At 34.8% G+C, this 18,236-nt stretch overlaps 1 protein-coding gene across 3 annotated transcripts in view; it reads left to right on the forward strand.

The window, feature by feature from the left end:
* The window catches only part of DIAPH3 (diaphanous related formin 3), a 233,767-nt gene that overhangs the window by 203,788 nt on the left and 11,743 nt on the right, over window positions 1-18,236 (forward strand). The window lies entirely within an intron of this gene.

The raw sequence follows: 18,236 nt of genomic DNA on the forward strand, positions 1-18,236 counted from the left end.
ACTTAGGTAAAATAGTGTAGTTTATAGAAAAACAAGCAAACAAAAAACTATTACATAAAGAATCTCTGCCATCAAACTGTATTTCAGGTAACAGTTGTTGCCTCACAGTTTTTGACTTGCTGAAAGTGTTAGGACGAAAATAAAAGCTTGTAATGAAAATATCTAGAAAATAATTGTGTATTGTGAAAATCATCCTATTGCTAATCAATATTTAATTTATCATTGTTTGTATTTGTGATTCAAATTTTTTCAAAGCTTATTTCTATGTGTATTTACAATGCTAGTTCATTTTCAAACAGCTCATTTTCATATTTTAAGCTTTAAATATCAGTTTCCCCTTGTGACAGTTGTACCACAGGAGAAGCCCAGTTTGCAAAGTCTAATTGCAGTAAAATTCTGATTCCCTTAGTGGTGTTATTGGCAAGAATTCTGCCCATGATGGAATTATGCTGGTGGCAAAGTCAGATCAAAAATAAAAAAAAAAATCTCAAACCTTAAAGATTTGGTTTTGAGGTTCTTTAAAGTGAAATAATGTATTAGACATTATCAAACGATTTCCCAGCAAGTGCAGAAATATCTGAATTATTATAATGTGAGGTTCTAGCTATTTGCAATAAGAATATAAATAAGGTGGCACAAAACCTTATTTACAATGACTAATGAAAGCTGTTACACTGCAATCAGAGTGATGCAGAGCAACAGGGCAATTCATTAGGAGAAACACAGTTAACAAACAGCTGAAGTGTGCCAGTTTGTGCCAGTCTGGACCTTTCCCTTTCAATTTCGAAATATATATATGCTAGTTTTGGTTTACTATGCTAGACAATTCTTTCTGAGGAAAAGTAGGTAGTAAGTAAGGTTATTGTTGCCTGCTGATTTCTGCTAACTCACAAAAATGCTTAGGGGAGATGTGTCATATTTGGCTTTGTTATAGATAGATAAATATGCTTTTGCCATGTTAAGCTCCTTAAACATGCTGTACTTGTGCTTTGCTGCAGTAGGATGTTGATTCAATACAGCATATAAGCACATACATAAGTCCCTCCTGACTTCAAGCACCTCTATTTAAATTCAACTAAGCTAGATCAGGGAATCAGTAATGTAAATCAGGCAATCTGGACTTAAATTATATGCTTCTAAACTACAGCTTCTGTAATATTACAAATGTATATCTAAAAGAAACAGTACTGACATTTGTGATTGATTTTCTTTCCATTTTCATATCTTTAAGAAATGATTACAAGAAATAGAAATTATAAAAGCTATATTTAATTTCTTTTTCTCTTTTGTACAAGCAAGATACATGGGAAAAAAAAGAAAATTGTGGCAGAAACTAAATGATAAGTCTTATATGTTTCAAGAAAAGCTTCATATGATATTTTATTTTTTTAATGAAACAAAAATAAAGAATACTTTAAGAAACTGAGTTGACTTGTATAAAATATTCTCCTGAGGAGCCCAGATGCTGGTGGAGGCATTCAGAGATACAATTTCTTACAGAGCATCTTGTATTTCTTTTTGAAACAGCATTTTGTGCAAAGTAGTTTTTCCTGATCTTAGTGCTGAAACTGTAAATATCATTAATTTTAAACATTTTAAATATTACATACTGATATCTCAGTTGCCATGTTCTTAATTATATATATCAACATTTCCTTTATATTTTCAGAAAATGCCTTTCATTAAAAGGTTAAACAGATTCAGCTGTTAAAGCTAAGCTATTAAGCTCAGTTTTTCTATTCTGGTTTTCACAGAAATGTGAAAGGTTTTGGCTACAAAACACACCATGGGCATCTTAAGTGGTATGAAAACCAGACAGTACTTGCAGGATATTTGCACTTAGATTGCAGCAACACTGAGATTAGGGTCCAGTCTGATTGACTATATGAGATAATCAGTTTGCTAGAACTGTTAAATGTTCTTACTACATGTAACTTTTTCATGTCAGAATAAAAATAAAAGAATATGCAGCAAAGTAAAAACAGTCCTCTGAAAGAGGGAAGAGAATTGAGCCTCTGTAGTGAACTACAGAGGCTCAGTAGGATAGGTGATAGAATTTTGGCTGGTGACTGCAGCTTCAAGATTCAAGCAGTAGCTACCCACGCAATAGAGCAAAGGCGTGGCATCAGAATTTGGCTCTCGCTATACAAATGTTTTGTCATTCTCTAGGATGTGGTTAAGCCTTGCAAGAAAAACAATTCCTTGTATTTATAGAATCAGTCCGTCTGGAAAAGACCTTTAAGATCATCTAGTTCAACCTTTAACCTAGTACTGACAAGTCCACCACTAAACCGTGCTACTAAGTCCTACATCTACATGTTTTTTTAAAGACCTCCATGGATGGTGACTCAGCCTCCTCCCAGGGCAACTTATTCCAACACTTTTAGTGAAGAAATTTCTTCTAATATCCAACCTAAACCTCCCCTGGTGCAACTTGAGGCCATTTCCCTATGTCTTCTCATGTGGTGCTTGGGAGAATAGCCCAATCCCCACCTCACTACAGCCTCCTTTAAGGTAATTGTGAAGGACCATAAGGTTTCCCCTGAGCCTTCTTTTCTCCAGGCTAAACAACCCCAGCTCCCTCAGTTGCTCCTTATAAGACTTGTTCTCCTGACCCTTCACCAACTTCATTACCCTTCTTTGGACAGGCTCCAGCACCTCAGTGTAGTGATGGGCCCAAAAACGAAGAGAATATTTGAGGTGTGGCCTCACCAGAGCTGAGTACAGAGGAAAAATCACTTCCCTAGTCCTGCTGGCCATACTATTTCTGATACAAGCCAGGATGCTGTTGGCCTTCTTGGCCTCCTGAGCACACTGCTGGCTCATATTCAGCTGGCTATAAACCAATAACCCTAGGTCCATTTCACCAGGCAGCTTTCCAGCTACTCTTCCCCCAGTATTGTAATATTTCTCATATAGATGGACCAAAATCAATGCTAAAGTCTTAAAGAAAAGCTTTATGGATCCTTCACTGAGATTTCCTCTGTGTTGCATGGTGATTCCTATGCATGAATGTGAATGTTCCATATGTGAATGTGATTCCTCTGCTTAGTGCGGTATAAAGTAGACTTGGTCCCATCGGCTGGTGCTTTCCCAAGTTTGGGATCCAGAAAATGTGCAGTCAATTAAACTTTATTTTAAAATTCCTAAAAGATGTATAAGTTTCAAGTTATTTAACTGTTCCAGTCATTCTGTATCATTGCCTGATCATAATTAGGAAGACTTTCCTAAGAGAATGCGTCTGTATGGACTTTAGAAGGATGGGAGATGATTATCTACACCCATCTGTAGTTTCATATTGTGCCATTAATTCTTATCTGTAACATATCAAAGGGTCAAGTAAGATTTAAGTGTTCATTTCAGTGCAAGCAAATCTCTATATCTATTGCCTGTTACAGGATACCTTGGAAACTTATTTGTTATTAATAGTTAGAGCAACAGACATGCAACTGTCTTAATGCCATTTGGAAGACAAACTTGTTTTTTAACTCTGGTATGTTCATGTTAGTGCCTAAAGAAAAACCCCATTAATATATCAGTTTGATTTCAGTATGGAGAGAAAGAAAATCTGGAGCTTGCTTATGTGGGAGAAAGAATAAAAGGATCAAATGACCTAAATACCATATTTCCAGCTCTTCTTCTCCTAAATAAAGCGGGATCTTGCAGTCATAGGAAACTGCTGTTCAAGAAAAGGCCATTTTATTGTCAAGAGGTTAACTGAAAATTCAAAAATGTCTTGGTAACTACAGTTTATTTATAATATTGATCTATTTCCATGATACACAAGTACATGTATTTATTAAATACTTTGTCAAACTTCTCTCTAATTGTATGTGGCTATTTTTATTAATTATGTGCAAATTCTGCTTCAGACAAGTAAATCCCTTGCTGTATACACATTATTCAAAGTACATAGTTTTAATTAATAAATAATTTTGATTTATACAAATTACAAATCTAGCCTTCCAGAATCATGCTGCAAGTTATGATGCGTTAAATGACCAGCTAATCCTTACATCCCATATAGTTTTCAGTCTTTAGCTTCAGTCTTTAGTTGTTACCACTTTTATTATGCGTCCCATCCAAAATGTGTGCCATCTTTAAAGGCATATAGTTATTATCCTTCATCTCTTTTCCTTTAGGTTGTGCAGGATGTTATTATTACTTAATTTCTGCTTTTCTGCCATATGTCTTCCAAAATGTTAGCATATGTTGTAACTGAGACTTGCATGGTAACTTTGCTTACTGGAAAAATGTGACCTACTGCTTTAGAATTTACCATGTCTGTAGTCATGTTTGAGTATTTTCAAGTTGTGCTTATAAGCAGAACTGTTCAGAGTTAGAAATCTGATTTCAACTTTAATTGTAGGGGAAAAAAGCATGATTCTCAAAATAACTGAAGGATGTTATATGCACACTAGCTTGAACTGAATTGCACATCATAAAGCAGTTGGTGCTCCAAAACTGTTCTAGTGCCATACATTTCTGAAAAATAATTCTATAGTATTCCATCTTTTGTTCTAGGTTTTACTAAGTCATCAGATCGGTAATCATACAATTGCATTGTTCAATTATTGAGACCTGTTTGTCTCTTATTTCCTATAGTTACATTAACCTATGTTTCTTGTGTGTAAGAATAATACTGTATTGTACTGTGTTGTCCAAAGAAGACTATATATAAAATGTAACATACTTGTAAAAATTTTGAGCTGATAGAGTGTTAAAAGTTCTAAACTGGCTTTCCATATGTGGAGTAATGGTATCTATGATGTATTAATACAAATTCTTTTTCTCTCAAGCCCTTTAAGTTCAGCCTGCCATATGTCTGCAAGTGTAAATATTATGTAAAAACGTTTGTTTATAAGAGATTTGTAGGTGTAGTTGATCCTTACTACTGTATCCTAGAAGTGCACATAATAAAAACATAAAAATGCAGCAGTACAGAAAAAAATTCAAATTAATAAAGGACTAAGAACAAAGTTTCATGCCTCATGTAGTACCAAGATACTGTTGCTGGTGAAGTACACCCTGGAGTGGAGTCAGACACTCCAGAAATACTGTTTCTTCCATCAAGCAACTATATGTGAGTGAGATGTGCCACCCGTTTAATTCATATGTAGCTGCTTATACTACAAACAGACACTTAAGGTCCAGAAATGAACTGCAAACAGTTCACAGACACAGAAAAAAGCGTCTTCATCAGTACAGTGAAAGCAGCTTTATCCAGCACAATCCAGATTGGTGTTGGGAATTATCAGACAGAGTAAATAAAATCCCCATGTGCAACACCGTTCTGTCATTTTGTGTTTGTTGTCTGTGGAAGGACTGTGAAGGCTGTATAGCCAGAAGGGCCATGTGGTCAATGTATTCTAAGTAAAACTGAGATTTAACACTTACAATTTCAAATACATAAACTCAAAACAAAAACAAACAACAACAACTCCATTTAAAAAGGTTCTTTATGGAATAATTGCAGTTACCCATTTTGGAGAAGATATTAATAAGAGCCAGCTGCAAGATAGTCTATTGTATACCAGTAAGATGGTTGTTTTTAAGCTACTAGATCTGGTTACAATCAGACAATGTTTCTTATTTCCTTTAGAGTAATAAAATGCAATGGAAACCTCTTCTGCTTCATTTATGAAAAATTGCTGCGAATGAATACAACCTAACTTAGATTTTGTAGTCTAAATCCCCAAACATCCTTGTATGGTGTTTAATACATTAGTGGGCATACCTGTAGGGTTTCTTAATTGAATTGCTATAGTCTTGTTTAAGAAGAAAAGAAGAAGGAAGCATTGGTGGGGTGAAGGTAGAAAGTTTTTATTTCATCAAACAAGGATTGCTTACCACCATAAGCATAAAATGCTAAAGCCTGCTTTAGAGACCTCCATGTTTCTGTGGCCATCATAAGTTTTAGAAACTGAAGGATAAAAGGAACAGGAGCCCTGCTCTGTGGCTTCCTGCTGCGAGATAACAAAGACAGATTTAATTCCACTGATGTATATAATAATCTTAGAATGTGAATTTGCTGTGAAATTGGTGATGACAACTGTGTTGTATTGTCCTATTTCCATGATGTAGGGGGAAACAAGGCTTTTGCCCACGGTTGTGCCAGTGGTCTAATCAATGTCAAAAAATTTTTAAAGCTTATAGGTGCAGTTAGGATGATATGGCTTGTTCAGTGTCCAGTGGGGAAGTTTTACTAGAGTTATATGACAATAAAAATGAATGCTATACAGCACACAGAAATTAATATACTGTGTGTTAGGAATGACCGCTTTTTTGTGAAAATGCTTTCTGTTTAGAAAATTCCATTTAGTGCAATAGAAGCTCTTTTTAGAAATACAGTTGTGTACAAAGAACCTTCATCATTGAAATTAAGCTTAATTAAGAAAGCTTAATTAAGATGTTATACGTTGGCTTATAAGAGCATCCTTGTCAACAATCTGGAGATTCTACTTTGAATCTGTTGTTTTCCAGCCAGTCCTACCATGTGGGAGCAAACCTTGGTGTTCATCATGCTACAGTGCCTAATCACATCTAAACAGCAAATCAGTGGGACCTGTTTTTGTGTTCCTTCATCAAGACTTGGTCTGATTTAAATCTGGCAACAGATAGAGCTTAACTGAACAATTCTGACTTTTTTTTTTCTATATTTCTGTTCCCTTTCAGGACTGCAAGCTCCAAACTCGTCTTGTATCTTAACCATTTTTAAAGGTGAATAGCTTTCATTGTAGACAGAAAAAGTATATTAAGCAGGACCCTGTGAACCATTTTTTAAATTGTCTGGAGCTTTTCACTGTAGTTTTCAATTCCTTATGTCTTTGCTAAACTTGTTTGTTTTAGATGAACTTCTCCATGGACTTCTACCTGAGGTTGAGCATTCCCCACCCTTCTGGGCATGCCTTTTCTCCTCTCCCCATACTAAAAGGGAATCCGAACAATATACAGAAAGAAACTGAACTAAAACTTATCTGTAGGAGGAAACTTCTGACTTCTAGGGTTATGGCAGACTGGAACTCTTGATCAGGGAGCAAACAGAACTGGAGAATTTGACCAGAAAAGGGATGGAAATGGATAGAGAGTAAGGAGAAGAGACAAAAAGGGATTAGCTGGCTGGTGAAAATGAGCTGACAGCTGGACACTTTAGTAAGGCTGGAGAAATCAGAGTTGATAGTTGAAGCACAAAAAGGTTTGGAAAATGGTAGAAAAACTTACTGTATGATAATTAAATTGTTGCATCTAATCAAATACTGAAGATAGTGAGAAAATTACGAACTCGGTGATAATGGTCTCAAGTTGCACCAGGGGAGGTTTAGGCTGGAGATGAGGAAGATTGTCTTCATGAAGAAGGTGATGAAACACTGGAATGGGCTGCCAAGGGAAGCAGTAGAGTCCCCATCCTTGGAGGTATATAAGAGATGTGTGGACATAGCACTAAGGGACATGGTTTAGTGATGGGATTTGGAGGTTGATTTTTGATCATTGGACTTGGTGATCTTAAAGGTATTTTCCAACCTAAATGATTCTACAATTCTGTGTTCACAAAACAAGAGGAATTTGGCTGTAAATAGTAAGAAAGTATATATGTAAGCAGTTATGAAACATATTGTCTACAGAATAAACAGCTGAGATTCTTAGCTTCAGTAGAATAAATGCTAGTACAACTTGATTAGATCAGGATTATCAGATTAGATATTTAAAGGCAGCTTTTAGATTGATAATTTAATATATTTGCCAATGGCATAGTTATTGCTAAATGTTCAACTTTTCTTACATTTTTTTCTTACTTTTTTTAAAAGCAAAGACTTGGAATTACAAAACATTGTAATATTCATATGGACATAATTTTTGAGTGTTTTCATTTAAGTTTGGTGTTCCATTAATTTTTATTTTTTTTTAGCAAAAATAATGAAATATGGCTTCTTAACTGTTTTAATAACATTTTTTCAATATTACCTCAAAGATCGGTCTTTTCCCAGTCTGGGCATTCAGGCATATTTTGAAGTGCTGTCTGTTAAATAATAAGCAAACGGGACACTTCTTATACCAACTTTCTCAACTTCGTAACTACACAAAGGAGATGTCACTATCTCTATGCTAACAAAGGCTAAGTTTAATCTGAGTTACTATCTCAAATAATATGGTTCGTCAGTGATAGCTTATAAGTAATGACTATTACCACCATATATTGGAGCAGCTCCAGAAGTACCTTCTTACAAATCTGTCATCCTCTAGAAGTATTCAGTCTTTGCATACTAAGCTTTCACTTGTTCTTTATTTTTCAGAAGCCATAAAACATTTAATAGCACTTTGATAGTTCTCCTTCACTTGAGTCAGTAAAGAGATACAGAATTTAGCTCTTAAGTTTATTTTCTTTTGAAAATGGAGAGGAAAAAAAGGGAGAATTCAGGAAAGAAATACGATGTCATATAGAAAGGGGGGTATGAGGGGAGTAAAGAAAAGAAATAAAATGCTCTGTGAACTTTATTGTTCGTGTAGCATGGTTACTATACATTTGTGTTTCTTAGTTGATAGACTGTTTAAGTGAGTTTTACTTACTACTCTCCATAGTCTGATGTTACTGTCCTGTGTGAAATGCACAGGTGTTTTTCCTGGTATATTTGACTCCTGAATTCAGCTGTTGTGATTAAATGTCACCCAAGTTGAATTATGAGGTTTGAATCATTTTATCTAACTGCCTATTTTTTGGAAAAAAAAAAAAATATGATCTGACTTAACAGCTGTATCACACCTTGAAGTTAGGTTTGAACCAGATGACCTCGAGAGGTGTCCTCCAACCTAAATTACTTTGTTGTCTGAGAGATTTATGCCTCTTTATTAAATCTAGTAGAATTAAAACACATGAGCAAATTTGAAAGTTACTAGACATGAAGATGTCTTGATTATGAAGGATTTATTTTCATTAGAAGCCATCTAAAAATTTTGTTCATTAATTTTTAGTAATATTTTCATATAGAAGATTGGCAATTCTTTGATTAACATAAAAAGATGTTTTTTCATACATTCCTTGGGTTAAGGTTTTAATGAGACACCAAACATTTCAGAGAATTGCATCAGGAATTTTATTAGGGCAGCTGTTCTACAGAGGCAGTACCAGAGTCTTCTGTAATTTCATATCAGCAACAGCCTTGGTATTTCTTTGCATCTTCTTTATTGGGTAAATCTAAAGTTTAAAAGGCCTGATTGCCTTCTCTTTTTAGGGTGGTAAAGTTTGGACTACTTTATGAATGAAATTTCATTGGTCATGCAAATTAAACAAACAAACAAACAAACAAAAAACAACAACAACAACTAGAAAACAAAGCAACAACCAGCTATCATTCCATGTCCCATAAAACTATTTATTGGCAAGTCATCTAATCAGTTCCTAGTTTTGTTTTGTCATGTTTAGGCAGACTGTTTACCTTCATGACAAGCTGTGCAGTTCTTAAAACTGTATACCTACTGAGGATTCACTTGTATACCTACTTGAGGATTCGCTAGCTTCAACAGATCACATATTTGATTGCAGAATTCACTAACTATGGCCCATCCTTTGTCCACTAACACATTTCTCTAAAATACATATTCTGATATTACAACTTTTGTCTTTGACTTTTTTCTTCTGGCAGTAATAGGCATCTCAATTAATAAAGATGGAAAAAAATATTTTGAATTGATGGAATTAAACTTACCATAAATTGAGTAGCCTACCTTGTCACATTCAAATTGGAAAAACAAAAAACTACTGTCGAAAATTCAATTTAGCATTGCAGAGATTACTGCAGTATAACAGCCCTTTATCTGTAGTAGTGTACAAAAGCACTTCTAACAGTGCATCAATTTTCACAGCCATTTAGTAGATTAGAAAGCAATTGTAAACAGAGTAAAACCCACATTAACTCCTGTCAACAGCCTGCCTTTTTCTCAGTTATGGATTTGTTTGAAATAACAGTGAAGTCTAAAGTGATTGCATCAACATCACAGATTGTATTATAAATATGAATGAATCCATTGTAATGGACTGCATAGTAATATATGGCAGGCATTTGTCCTCCCCATCAAAGTAACAGCTTTTGTAAAGGAAGAATAGCTGTGACATAAGGGAACATGTCACTCTACAAGAAATTATTCCTCCTGTTGTGAAACTGTAATTGCATCAAGCGACAGGTTTTTATACTGCCCTGAATTTTATATTATAGTAATGTACCATTAATGCTGGTTGGTCTTTCTTTTAACTGAAATCAGCTAAAATGTAGATATATAGTTATATAGAATATCTATATTATATAAAAATGTGTTTTAATATATACAGTATTTATTAATGAACATTTATTTATTTATTTATTTTGAGGGGGAAAGAAGGAAAGCAGTTATGAATGGTTTTGCTTACTTTGGGAAATTATTTCTTCTTACCACTGCTTAAAAGCAACAAAAACAGTCGGAATGAAAAGAATACCATTTTTTTTCCAAATTGGAACTCATTAGTTAGGACAGTGATAATTGCAATAAACTGATTTATGGCCAGTGGTAATAGTTGATCGTTAAAGAATTGAAGATCCTTCATAAACAGTAACATTCACAGTGGGGTGTATTTTGTATTTCTCTGGAGGGTTATATTCCACAAGAAAGTACCTAATGTCTTTAACTATACTATAACACTGGACACTAGACATTTCCAAATGCCTGTTTGTAGAAGGTGTACTAGTGCATATCTTTTTAATTGCTTCTGTCTATTAGAGTATTCCTTATAGTCTTAGATAAGGACACTTTCTCTCCTACTACGTGATTTCTTTTGTTAGAAAACTGGCTGCTGATGAATTGTGATGAGTCCTGCTACAACTGAGTGTTTCTCTGTAGGAAAAAAAAAAAAAAGAAAAAAAAAGGTAATATATGTATATATGTAAAATATGCACTACTGTACATATTTGAGTTCCAAATTATCAAATAAGGGATATTAAACACTGAAGACCTAATTTTCAAATGAGGACAAATATGATATTTCCTATTTGTGGGAGTAAAACCTGTTAGTGAAGTAAATAGTTACAAAGATAAAAGTACAATTTCCTTCAAATCGTGAGGATGAAGTATGAGCTTATCTTCAATCAGCTGTTGTATTTCATGGTTATTTTTTGAAATATGATGACAATTGTTCAATGAGAAACATCTTACATGACAACTTCAGCAACTAATTTTGTCAAAGAAAGGTAATGGCTTTTTCCACCTAGTGAGTGTATTTTCTTTGATAACCCATTTGTAATTATAGTTTCTAACCTTCAAATATTTACATTTCAGTGAAATCACAGTTTCAGAAGTGGTGATTTCACATTAATGAACATTCTGTTTTACCCTGTAATAGCATTTTTTGACATTTTATTTATATTGTAATAAATATATCAAGAAACTGTACTTATATTTTTGAGAACGAAAAACTGAATTGATGCTATATCTGGATTTGTATTATTTCAACCTTATTAAAAAACTCTCATGCTTTGGTAATGATAAAGGACATTTAATTAGGCTTAATGAGAAGCAATATGAACCATCCATTTTAAAATTACAGCAGCATCATAATCATGTCATTTCTTCATTACTCTTTTCTACAACACTTTTTCTAACCTAGGAGATAGAGGTGATTGGGTGCTTTCTTAAACTGGTCCCAGCATCCTTCTGTGTTTTACCTTGCTATTGGATTTCATCTCTGTCAGTCAAGTAAGACTGAACAAAACTTAAAAGCTGTTCTGAGCACTAGATTTCTGGAATCATAAATTTGGATATCTTGCATTTCCCTATCCTTCCTTTCATGATAGGCAATCAGGTGATCTTCCAAAATCCCGTTATCCATGATAACATTTATGATAATTCTTTCCAAAATACTATGCCATCTAATGCCTATTTGTATGTAGTCAATGCTCTATATAATTACATTTAATTATTAACTTTATCTCACTTTTTTTCCCCTCATTTTATTTAACTATCTTACTGATCTGTGTTAGAAAAAAAAAAGTCTTAAACAGTTTAAAATCAAGTGAAACCGCAAATGAAAACAGTCAGTTGAAACTAGCACTGGTGAAGGTCCCAGGGTTAGAATGTAACATGCTCTCATTAACACCCAATAGGATTGCAGTTGAAACTAGTCTGTTATTACTGCACTAACGCCAGCACAGTCTTTTCCTAATTGTGTTCACGTCATCCTTAAAGTAGCCAAGAATTAATTTTCCTTTGATAATAGCAGAAATGTCTTCCCCTGGCAGGTGAGGTCATTTCTCTTAGTCCAAGATGTACCAGTCTTGCTGGCTGGGAAGTGCCTCCTTGACAGCCAGCCAGCTATCCATAACTCAAGGCTCAGTGCTGTCTGTCTACCATCTACTCCATTTAACTTATTCAGCTCACTTCTCTGTCTGACTTGCACCACTTGTGTTAAAAATAAAAAATAATAAATTAAAAAAAAATAGGAAAAAAAAATAAGTTTCCAACCCAGGCAGGTTTCAAGACCCATAAAGCAGGTAAAAAAATTTCATGGTCTAATGTAGGCATCAAAGTTCATGGAATCTGATTTGCCTGTTGTAACCATCTTTTTAAAACTAATCTAAGCTGGGCTCTCTCTTTAATCACAAGAAGGCAACAGATATCTAAAGTATGTGCTTTTAATTGTAAGGCAATCTGAAGATTGCCTTTTTCCCTTGACTAGTCCCTTGACAGTGCAATCTCTTTGCCATTATTGTCCTGCAGAGTCAGGCATAATGATTCTGCACAGAGGCTACAATACTCTACAACCATTTTATCACAGTGGAGTACAGCACTAGTGGATGCATAGGATCTGTAGACAACATCCCACGCCTTGTGTTGCACTTGAAAATTGCATAGCTTGTACAGCACTAAACAGCCTCAGCCACCTACAAATGGCTTATGTACTTCCCTATAAAAATATATATCTCAAAAATTTGAAATGTATTTCAGTGGGATCTCTTTTCTGTACCGCAGTCATTCCTACCTTTATGGAATGCTGTGGAGCTGTGTGTAATCTGATAAGGGAAATTACATTTTATTTTAGTTCTGATGGACAGAAGTAACTCAGGTTTGTTTCTGAACAGAAAATGGAAGACTTCCAAATATAATATGGATGTCTATTCAACAATAGTGAAAAGTGAGCAAGGTGTATGTCCAGAGATGAATAAAAATGGAGGTCTAAGTAACTTTACATATTTATTTCATATGAAAAATAGCTTTCTGTTTTACTACTACTATTATTATTATTGTTCTTAAAGGTTTTCCCATGTTGGAACTTGAATGCTTTTCTTTGCTAATGCTTTAGCTTTATGTTTTTTGCAATAATTCAAATTTAACATATTTATTATGTTTACAAGTGAGAGGCAAATGTTCTTTAATATATGCATAAAGTATGATGATAAGATCCAATGAAAGTGTTTTGTTTACTGTGTATTTTGAATGGCAATGAGACTATATGAATTAAAGTACTGTTGAATAACAGGTGCTGCTATAGTTTTTATCACTGCATACTATTTTTAAATTTATTTTTTTTAGCTTGCTACATACTCCAGTAAGCACTGTTACAGGATTTATTTATTTATTTATTTTTGAGAAGGAGCATTTTAAAAACTCTCATGGGTCTTAAGTCATTTTTCTTTTAATTCTTTCATCCACTAATCTAGTAATCTTAGGTAACACAAATTCAAACACAGGGCTGAGCAATATCTAAAAATCAGAGTTGCCTTGCCATACAAAGCATCATATTTCTATGTCCAGCCCTAAAAACTAAAATCAAACACTGGCTATGAGGTTCTTAAGTTCCAATGTACAATACTGGAATGTATAAATTTTGCATAGCCAGGACTAAATCCAAGTCAGCTTCAGTTTAAAGCAGTGATGATTTTCATGTGAGGGGTAGGATTCCATATACCAGTACAGAAATAGAAGTCATTTATGTTATAGGCTGATTTTTAAATTCTGACTTTGTTTCAAGCTTGTCAGAAACTTGTGAAGCTACACAAAAGTATCACAAATCTGTAATGCAGAGGAACCTAAATAACTGTAAGATATAACCTTAATAACTGTAAGATATTCTCTAAATATGCCTATTTAGAGAAAAGGTGGTGAACAGAAAGGATTTTAAGAGAAGGAAAAATATGTGTTAACTAATGGCTGAGTGGCATACTTAATAATGACTACTTTCATATCTGCAGTTCTTGTCAGTGTAATATACACAGAGTTCCTTTGTTCACATCCAAACTATTCTCTGTAGCAAATATAATACAATTTATTTCAGTTCTATTCTGTATGCATCAAGAAGAAACTTTGTGAAATTCTATAGCTTGTGTTAAATAGGTGGTGAGATTGTGCCCGTAATGTTCTATATGGTCCTAAAATCACCAAGAGCAGAACATGGGGTCTCTACAATCTGCTGTCACTGCACAGGCTAGACGGGCCACCTTTTATGCAGACTTTTATGCAATCAAAAGTTGGAACTTTCCAGACACAGAACTTGTAACCCTTAAAAATAGTATCTGGTGACTCTGTTACTGTTAGTTGCCTGGAGAGCAGGCATTCACATATGAGTTAGCTGCCATAAACTGTCTTTACCTGTTTCAGATATCTACATTAAGGTGAAATGAAGCGCACTTCAGAAGTGCTTGTTTCTCCTCATTGACTGTGAAGGGAGCCTGAGGCAACCAGCACAAATTTGTTTAGTCCAGTGAGTCTCACATGGAGGTCACCGGCCTTTGATGAGGCACAAGGACACAGAGGACTAAGCATGCTGCATTGTTTCAAATAATTTTATACAGTACTGAACAAATGAGCTGTTTTTGCTTCTGTAATTGCAATGCACTTACACAAATGTAATTGAACTTTTGTTCTAAGGTGTATACTCTTAGACAGTAGAAGATTTAAATATACACATACATTTACACTTAAACAGCTTATTGAAACTGTCCCAAGTTATGGAAAAACTCTATGTGGTTTGCTGCTCAGAAGCAGCAACCATTTTTAAGTGAAGACATCAGACAACTTGTAGCTTATACTAGCTGAATTCTTAGAGGTAGAGGATATTCTCCCCCACCCCCAATAGTATTCCTCAGTTAGGATGTAATATATAAATATCTAGCCAAATTTTTTACAAATGTCTTCAGAGTCTGCTGAATTGTTATTCTTCAATGGTGCTGGCTGATGTTGAGAACCTAGATTTGTGCATGGTGTTATCTTACTACCCAAAACTAAAAATTACAATTAAAAATTACAATTAAAAATTTGTTCTATAGTACGTTACTTTGAAATGAGCAAATATGTGCTTGAGCTTTGCATTTTAATAGATTTTACCTAGACAGTTAGTTGCTGAACATTTGGTTATGTTTCAGTAGCGTTTGTTTTCCTTCATAGCATTTAAAGCTATTTGGGTATAACATTACCCTTTTGAATGAATGCTAAAATGAGGATTCTAGGAAAGATTTGGAAATATAACTCTAACGTATTTAGCATGACTGAGTAACTTAATTGATGAGCTGGCAATGTGTTTACAGAACATATTCATTCTAGAAAAAAATGTCATTATGACAATTTCAATTATTACATGCAGTGTGTTTCCTAAGAAGAATTTCTAGCTTTCCTTTAGCATATGATGGGAGAAAAAGAATTTTCTCTTTTAGAAATGCAATGGTTATATATGACATGAGGGTAACCTATGGACATCCTGATCTACATGAAAATTTAGTGGGAAAAAAAAAAAAAAAGAAGAATGGCAGGGCAGGAGGGGAGTCAGGAAATTTCTGAATTTATTCTCCTGAGCAATCAAGTGGTTTCCATCAAAGATGAGCTTGCTGCCAGAGCCAGCTTGTTTTATAGTTTTTGTCTACGCTAAATAGATGTGTATAATCTCTGTAGTTGCAAAGTGGTAACTTTTCAGTGGTTACAGACATTTGTCAAAGCACACCCAAAAAGCAGGATGAAGAGCACAGACAGTGCGAAGATTGTGTAGTTATTAAGACTGCCGATGGCTACTTTAAGGCACTTCAAGTTTCTGCACATTTGCATTTCAGAAGGAAATGTAGGATGCATTGCTGGGGAGTCATGGGTTATGTACTTGGAGCTGAAGTATAGACTTTTCAAGGGTGTATGCCAATATAAACTGATACACCAAACAACTGAACAAAAGCTGAGACATGGAAATGTGTTAAGCAAATATCAGAACTGTGAACATCTATCCTGAAAGTCTTAAAAGTCTTAAAACTGGCATGTGAAAAGCTTTCATGAAATTTAGATATACAATGGCAACCAAGTAAGTACAGATCTGTTACAATATCAACAGTTGTACTGGGTCTGGCTGGGCTTGAATTAACTTTCATCCTGGCAACCCATATGGTGCTGTGCTTTGTGTTCCCAACAGAACGCTGTTGATAACACACCAATGTTTTGGCTGTTGCTGAATAGCCTCAAGGCTTTCTCTCTCCCACCCCCAACGAAAGCAGGCGAGTAGCCTTGCACACAGCAAGTAGGCAAGAGGTTGGCAGGGGCTGTAGCTGGGGCAGCTGACCCAAGCTGAATGAAGAGATACTCCATACATAAAACATCACGCTCAGCAGGAAAAACTCAGGGAAAGGAGGAGGAAGGAGGAAATATTCGTGGTTATGGTGTTTGTCTTCCCAAGCAAGCGTTAGGCGTGCTGAGCCCCTGCTTTCCTGGATGTGGCTGGACGTCTGCCTCCAGATGAGAAGTAGTGTGTGAATTTCTTGTTTTGCTTTCGCACGCAGCTTTTGCTACCTGTATTAAACTCTCGTTAACTTGATCTATACTAGCCTTCTCTCTTTCCTTCTATTTTCTTCTCATCCCAAGGGAGAGGGGAATAACCAAGAGGCTGGGTTTTTGTTTGGCTGTTGGCCAGGGTCAATGCACCACAACAGTAATTCTTTTTAACACATGATGTTACAATCTTAAACGTGTTTTGAAAGGATTACATTTTTTTCTGACTTCCTTCAGAAAGTCAATTCACAGGTTTTATGATTTAATGTGTCATAGCATGAAAAATATTTAGTTAAATGCTCAAAGTAACTGAGGAAAGGAAACCATTAATGCTAATTCAGATAAACTTCAGTGGTCTTTGCTGTAATCTGTTGTCCTCTGAATTTTCACTGTTCAAGCATTTACATTTAACATGAGAAAGCATTTGACCGTGCACGCTACAGAGAAGTAAGTTGAGCATGTATTTTTCTCTTTCTGACTGAGTGAACTTGTATATTATTATTTTAATTACCCCTCAGGCAATTTTCTGATGTGTGGTTGTGTGCAGGTCAGTGTTCTACGAGTCCTTCAACATGACAGTTCATAGAATAATTATCCTGTCATCACACCTTGATTCATTGTTACGTAGTTTCTTGTGCTTTTTCTCTTACTCACATTTGCTTAGCAACCAGATCACACGGCTCTGATACTTATTATTCAAGTAATCACCCACCCCAGCACATAGATGCATCAATTAAAGCTTTACAATGAAGTATATTGTTCTGTGTAGAATCCTCAGGTGTCAGGAATTAAAAATTGATTTTAAATGGTACAGACCTTCTTCAAATGGATAATCTGGGTTTATATTAAACAAATAAGCCTACTAACATTCTAAACAAAGAAAGCAATAGGTCACAATCGATAGGAAATTGATGATAAAATTATATTTTGTTCTTAAAATGCATAGTCTTTTATAGAGATTTATCAATATAAATGCAGCACTGAAATGTCTGAGTGCTGAACATCTATATTAGATATGTTTTTTCAGATGCAAATCAATTTTGTATCTGCTTTATTGACTCTTACATATATTCTTTGTAAACATTTTCTGGCTAATTTTCAGATTTGGGTAAATTTCACAGCAAATTATTATTAGAATGTGACTTGAGTACCGAGAAGCTGTCAAGATGGTTCACTGATTTAATGTTGGCATCCTGCAGCTTTGACTGTAATCAGCAGATGCTCTGGCATTACCATAAATGTTTTCTTAACCATCTCTGTCAAAAAAGAGATTTTTACTGTTTGGAGTCTGATTAAATTCAGTTTGGCTTCTTTTGCATAATTAATATACCATGATGATCTCTAACCTTTTGTTTTTAATATCACCTTTTGAGCTAGACACAATTGCAAGGCTGCTTTGTAAGTCAGAACAGACAAAGGAATACCAAGTCTATATGTAAATTTATATTTTTTTTCAGTGTCTTAGGAGGTCTTGCAGC

Source organism: Anas platyrhynchos, chromosome 1 (genome assembly GCF_047663525.1).
Source record: "Anas platyrhynchos isolate ZD024472 breed Pekin duck chromosome 1, IASCAAS_PekinDuck_T2T, whole genome shotgun sequence".
NCBI classification, from domain to species: Eukaryota; Metazoa; Chordata; class Aves; order Anseriformes; family Anatidae; genus Anas; species Anas platyrhynchos.